The sequence below is a fragment of the Centruroides sculpturatus genome, unplaced genomic scaffold, assembly GCF_000671375.1.
Source record: "Centruroides sculpturatus isolate CEXI.00-Female unplaced genomic scaffold, Cexi_2.0 scaffold1677, whole genome shotgun sequence".
NCBI classification, from domain to species: domain Eukaryota; kingdom Metazoa; phylum Arthropoda; class Arachnida; order Scorpiones; family Buthidae; genus Centruroides; species Centruroides sculpturatus.
Genome location: NW_019385873.1, coordinates 121,053 through 128,211, shown reverse-complemented (window position 1 = coordinate 128,211; position 7,159 = coordinate 121,053).

Below are 7,159 nucleotides of genomic sequence, written 5' to 3'. Positions count from 1 at the left end.
TGGTACGCGTACCCCTAGGGGTACGCGATAGGTTGTTTAGGGGTACAGAAAAAAGTTAGTTATTATGGCAGAAAAAATAATATATTATGTATCACAAACTAATAGTATTAAAAAATTATTAGGTAAAATATGTTCCTAGCAACAATCACAACTTTATTATACATTTTTTCATTCACTTTTTTTCCTTCAAATTAAAGTTACAATATGTAAAATTAACAATACGGGTGCTCACTAAATTTCTTAAATGAGGGGTACAATCTAGAGATATGACATGTCACGGGGTACGCTAATGAAAAAAGGTTGGGAACCACTGCTCTAGAAGACTTAAATTTTCTGTGGTTCAGTAGTTGTGCTCAGATATAATTCACTATATTTATGACAGTTTTCATCACAGTATCTACTTCAGAATTAGCAATATGTGAAGCCAAGTTTTCCTGATGAATGATTCAATGAAATGTTATTAGATTTGTCAAATCATAATTCTGTTTCAGTAGAGAAATAAATCCATTTTCAGATCCAGTTATTGAAGGACAGCCATCGGTACACACGCAAACTAATTTTTTTATATCTATCTTGTTCTGTTCTAGAAAATTGCAAATAGTATAGAGATAATCTTTGCCCCTGGTCTGGTCCTTCATTGGAAGGAATTTCAAAAAATTTTCACAAATTGAATTTTGTTCTGTACAATATCTAACAAAAACCGAGCATTGTGATGTTGCTGAAATATCTGTGCTAGAGTCAAAAGCTAAACTAAAAAACTTGCAGTTTTTCAAGTCTTCAATTTTGTTATCACAAATATGGTTTGCAATATCTTCAATACTTCTAACACGGGTAGAATCTGAAAGCTGGATTTTTTTTTATTTCCGAAATTATTCAATTTTTGTTACTGAATTTATTAAACAGTACATTGGAAGCGCTTAAAAAACATTCCTTCACAATTTCAGCAACAGTAAATGGTTTCATATGTTTACCAAGTATGTAACAAATTTCATATGATGCTTTTGTTACAGCTGCATCTTGTACTATTGCCACAGACATAATATTTTGTTGATTTTGCAGTGACTTTTTAAAAATAGCCAATTTCTCATGTCTTATGAGAGATCACAGAAGAAAAGTATCATTGAACCATTTATGTTTAGTGTTAAAATGACAAGCAATATTATATTTTTTTAATATAACACTTTCACGACAAATCGAACAAGTTGCTAAACCGTGTTTGTTTTGCACTACAAAATAGTCAGCTTCCCCTTTGTCTTGAAACAATCTATTTTCGTCAGACATTTTTCGTTTGTATTTGGAAGACACTCCTGACATGTGTTGATGATAATTATAAATTACAATTTCTCAAATAAAATGGTTGCTAATTCAGTGTGATTTATTGTTTACTCAATTATAACTCTTAAGGTACTTTAACAATTACAGAGTCACAGAACACAAGCAAAACAAAAAGTTATGACTTATGACTTTAGCCTATTCAATGTTGAAATTCTTGACGCCATGTTGAATTTTCGTCGATAAAGCCTAATGAAAATTACATGTTTTTTTAAAAAAATAATCATGACTATTTTATCATTTAAAATTATTTTTTTATTTTTCACAAACAAAATAGATATATTAATAAATATAAAAACAAAAAATTATTTCTAAAGTTTGTTTTAATATAAAAATTAGACGCATAGCAACATCTAGTATTGAAAACAAGAAATGAGTATATTCAGGGTTGACAAATGAGGTCAATGTGAAAATATTCGGAAACAACACGGGACAGGTATCGCGTGTAGGCGCTATGGGTCTCAGTAAATTATTAAGTCTAGCTCTACTTTTACCATCTCTTGCGGATCGTCCCCTGATGGCCACCACGTGTTCACAATGCTCAGACATCTGGCAACAACTTTCTAAGAACTTAGCAGTGTGAGAGGAGTGACCAAATCTATTTTTTGCCACAAAAATTTTAAAATTCATATTTTGACTGCATTATTTATGAGTAACGTCCGGTCCACTCACAAAAGCTCAGTGGGCCGCAGGTTGAGTATGGTGGTTTTAGATATTTTGATGGCATATAACTATCTACAACAATTTTTAAGTTCTTATATTTGTAAGATTGAATGGCTTACAGATGGTTTTTGTTTGTAATTACAGTAAAGATAAATATTTTTTAACTTAACTGTAACATATAATAAGACTTTCTAACAAAAATTAATTTTAATTAAAAATATTTCATTTTTAGTTTGCAAAATTCATGCTGTTTTTAAACATTTGGGTAAGATTTTATCTTTGCCAGAGGCCATCATTGAGATATTTGCTTATAAGTTTTTTTACATTCATTTTGGTTAGGCTAGACACATCCAAATAATTTTTTCCCCAAAGCTTTAGAGCTTTGGAGGAGTATGGAGTATAGGAGTATGTCCATGAAGAATTCCCTGGAATAATTAGACTAAGACTTAATTCCTTGGAGTAATTTAGTCAACTAATACAGTAGAGTCTCAAACTCTGCCTAATGTGGACTGAAGGGTGGCCGAGTTTGTGAAATTGCCGGGTTATCGGGAATGGGGTTAAAAAAAATAAGATATTAATGATGTCTCCAAAGGTCAATGACGTTTTCGCAGAAAAATAATATCAGAAATTGCGGCCGCCGTTTGATGCGCTGTTCCGCGACAAAAACAAGCTTTAGCAACAGGCGTAGTCGAACGGTGCACACTCGGTAAATAATCCTACAATTTTTTGTTTATAATGTAGTTTATACGGATTATTTCCAAAAAATATACTTATTTTGAGTCGAATTAGTCTAGATTCGATTAATTTTATGGAAGAAAACCTTTCAAACAGCCGTAGTCTGTAAACTGTGATTCCTACAAAATTGATTCATAAAGAACAGAATGTATTTACTGTCTTATAGGGGGAGCTACTGTACTTGTATGTATTGTTTACATGAGAATACAACAGAGAATAAACTGCCCAAATACCCTTAAACAAAGGAAAAGTATGTCCTTTATGAAGGCATGGAGCCTTTCTGCATGAAAATGAAAATTAATGAATACACTGTGTACAGTAATTTACCTGATAAGACAGACCTCAGGAAAATACTTTGAGGCATAAAAATGTCTATGATGAAAATTAATTAACTAAGGATTTTTTTGCCCTGCCAGGGTGCCTGCCGGCTGAGTTATCTGGACTGCTGGGTTATTGAGTGCCGAGTTTTCGAGACTCTACTGTACCAAATAATTTTTGGTAATAACAAAGTTTCGGTAACCAAGGGCAACAGGGCCCATATTCATGAATGTCTCATAAGGTTTTATGTAGTATCTCTCCAATGTAATAAAGTTATCAGAAACTGACATTTTACATTTCATATTTACAACAAAATACATAACATGACAGAAGAGATTGGTAACATGAATATGTCCTATGACATCATTAGTGACAGCTTGTTTTAATAGAGCTGATAGGAAGGCATATTTTAGTGCTGTACTTATCCCATGTGCTTGCAATATTAGAGGAAAGATAACATTTTATTTAAAATTAAAATGGGTAGGCTTTCTTTAGGTAAGTTATTTTAATGTATAATAGATAATATCTGAAACTTGCTACTACCAAAATCTGTAATCAATCTAGACAGGGAAAGAAAGCTGCCTGAAATTGATACTGATAGATATATTAATAGAAATATTGAATGAAGTTGACAAACTAATAGTTTTTTGGTTAAAAATGATGATAAAGTTATAACAAGTGAGGTTTTTTCATATAGCATTCTATAGTTTTAATTCCATGAGGAATTCTATCAATTTTTTTCATCATTTAATAACATCTTAGAAGTAGTATACGAATGTGCCACATGAATCATAATGCAATTTTCAATGAATGTCCCATACTGGAACTAATTTTAACAATAATAATTAAGGCAAATTTTCTGTATGCTGTATTAAGTTTAACTTAACCTGTTTAATTAGCAATTGTTTCTATTATTTTTAAAATTATTTTTTGCAATACTCAAAGCAAGTAAGTATTGGTTTTGGTTTTCTAACTTAAGATTAGTTTTAGTTTGATTTTTATTATAAATTTGAATATATTTGCAATAATTTGTGTATATTTACAATAAAAATTTGATTTAATATCCGGTTAAATTAAAACATGACAATTTGAATATTACACCAAAATGAAATTATTTTGAAAGTTTATTTTTACAATACATTAATACATGTGAATAAGTTTTTATTTATTAAGATTTTCCAATTTTTCAGACATTTTATCTAAAACATGACAAATGTCTGAGTAATAAATTTTGGTGATTGTTGACAATATATTCCTGTTCTAATTTTTAATATTTTAAAATGTGACACCAAGAAAGATGGTTTTGAAAGTCATCAATAAATTGTGAGTCAAGTATTTGGTATCTAACTTATGTATGTATCACTTAATAAAATTTGTGAAAGAATTTGAAATTTGGCCACTATTCCAATTAAGATATCTTGAAAAGTCGGTCAAGAATGATTCATCTAGTATCTGATGTTCACAAATTAAATCCCATTTTGCATATTTTTTAGTATGTTTTTCAATAAATAAAGTAGGGAATATGTAATATTTCCATATGAATTCCCAATTTAACTTATCAGCGAATTCCGAAATGAATATGTAAGTTAAATCGTTTCGTTGACTAATGCGATCTCAGTCAACATAATTTCTAAAATGATATATAGTATTTTCTTATAATGGCAAAGATGAAAATTCTCCCAGTCAATTGGGGGTTGGTTATTATTTATAAAAAAACAAAAAATTTTTTTTCATGTTAGGAAATATCATTTGTTTATTTAATTACATAATAAGGATATCTTGTTCATATTAATAACATTTTATTAAATGGATATCATAATAGAATACATTAGTAGTATATATATGAGAGACTCTGGGATAATTTGTTAAACTTTTAAAGGTTTTTAACTTTTATCCCAGAAACACTTGTTATTTTGAGGGAAAGACATCGAGCAGGGGCAAAAATACGACAGTTTCTGGCATAATTTTAAAATCACTCGAGCGATTCTGAGATAATTAGTATTAGTAGAAACTCTCGTATGAGTTGAAACCACACCCATTTTTTATGCCCCTTCGGTTATACTTTTCTGCGCAATTTGAACGAGTGTTTCTGGAATAAATCACTCTGTTATAAGATGTTTTTAATATTTTAGACGGCAAGACTAAAGATATTGTAAATGGTTTAATAACGGCAGTACAGATGCAATGCTTCAAAAAACAATTCTTAGATTCCAAAATATTAATTTCCAATATTTTAATAATACTGTAATTGCAAACATTTTTTAAAATTGTTCTATATATTTTAAATTTTGTTTAGATAAGAGAACTATTATTTTATATAAGAAAACTAATATTTATTTTTTTTATACAAGCAATTACAGAAGTAACATTTTTTTTAATGCAAGTGATCGTCGTGGTGCCATCTGGCAACAAATATATTAAATAACTTTTTTTAAATTTTAATATATTTTTTATTTTTTTTTCCTTCGAAATTAGATGTTAAAAGAAATAACAAATAACATGTACAGTACCATCACTAATCGGATCATGCTATTTGCTATTTCGTTATATATCGATTTTTTTACGGCATTTATTGCGTTTAATACTCCCCAGTTTTTTTTTTTATGTTGTGATGGTGATTAAATAAACTACAACTCTCTCTCTCTCTTTTATTGGAGATAAAGAACGGTTACAATAATAATAAATGATTACATTTTTTTTTTTTTTTCATTTTAAGAATTAAAAATAACAATTACAACAATAATATTTAAAAAAGATTACATTTTCATTTAAGAATTTTAAAATAATGAATACAATAATATATAAAATTAATACAATAACATTAAAGTATTAAAAAATGGATTGAAAAAATGTCTATGAAGAAATAGAATAGTGTCCATAAGATAAAGTGTCTATTCCGTTATTTAAAATGTATTCCTTATAGTAAAAAGCCGAAAGAGATTTTATTTTGAAATTGAGTCGTGATCACGTGATTTTTTACTTATTATTTGAGTTTGACTATGACGAAGTTGTTGTTTTTTAAATAGAGTAGATTTATATAGCTTGTGGTAAAAAGTTGATTTAACAACTGATTTATTTATACCTTTTGCCGTTTTTTTCTCATAACACTCTCCAGAAATTGAATACATTTTAGCTTTTAAACCTACTAATTCTGATATTGCTAACGATTTTGCTTCATCTTTGAAAAATCCTAATTTGTTTTTATTTTCTTCGCTGTATAATGGATGGTCTACAGGATAATTACTAAAATCAAATATGTTCGGAAGATTATTTTTAAAATTGTCGTAAATATCATTTGTGTAAATTTCTAAAATTAAATAATCTGTATCTGTATACAATACAAAAGTTTAACCCTATCTTTATAATAATTTTTAAATACTTCGTAATATATTTGGTACATATATTTTTTACATTGGTCTTTATTCAATCCAGCTTTTAAATTAATCTTTTTACGCACATTTTGCATACATTTACCATAGAAGCTATTGTTCATTAATTTAAAAAAGTTTTTGTCGAATTGACTTTTGTAAGTTTTCATTTTTCATTATTAAAAAGTATATATGGTTTTAAGTAAGGCGCTTGTTTAAAAGAAAGTATTCTATAGATTTTTTTAAAAATTAAACCTTCCTTTAGATAATATTTTAAGTTTCTATAGTGTACAATATAACGTAATTTATCTTTTAAAGTCGGAACTAATTTTTTAACATTATTGTTAAATTTTAGATTTAAAGAAGATAAAAGCGATTTCTGATATTCAGATAAATCATCGTATTCTATTGTTTCGTGACTTACTGCGAGGGGTAAATCATTATGTCTATCGTGAAGCGAAACCGGATATTCTAAGTCAACTTCGAGTATGTATCCTATTTCGGATTTTGAAGAAACATTTTTAATATTAAATTCCTCAATTTCGGATTGTCGCAACCAACGAAACTCTGAATATGGGAGATATTGAACCATACTCAATCCGTATAGATTATTGCTATCAATCGTTATTATGTAGCTATGGGGTTTCGAATTATCGTAAGTTTGCGATATGTACGGATTGTTTGCATGAGAGTATCTATTTGCAAGAAGCGATAAACCACCTCTGATTGAAGATTCAAAAAAT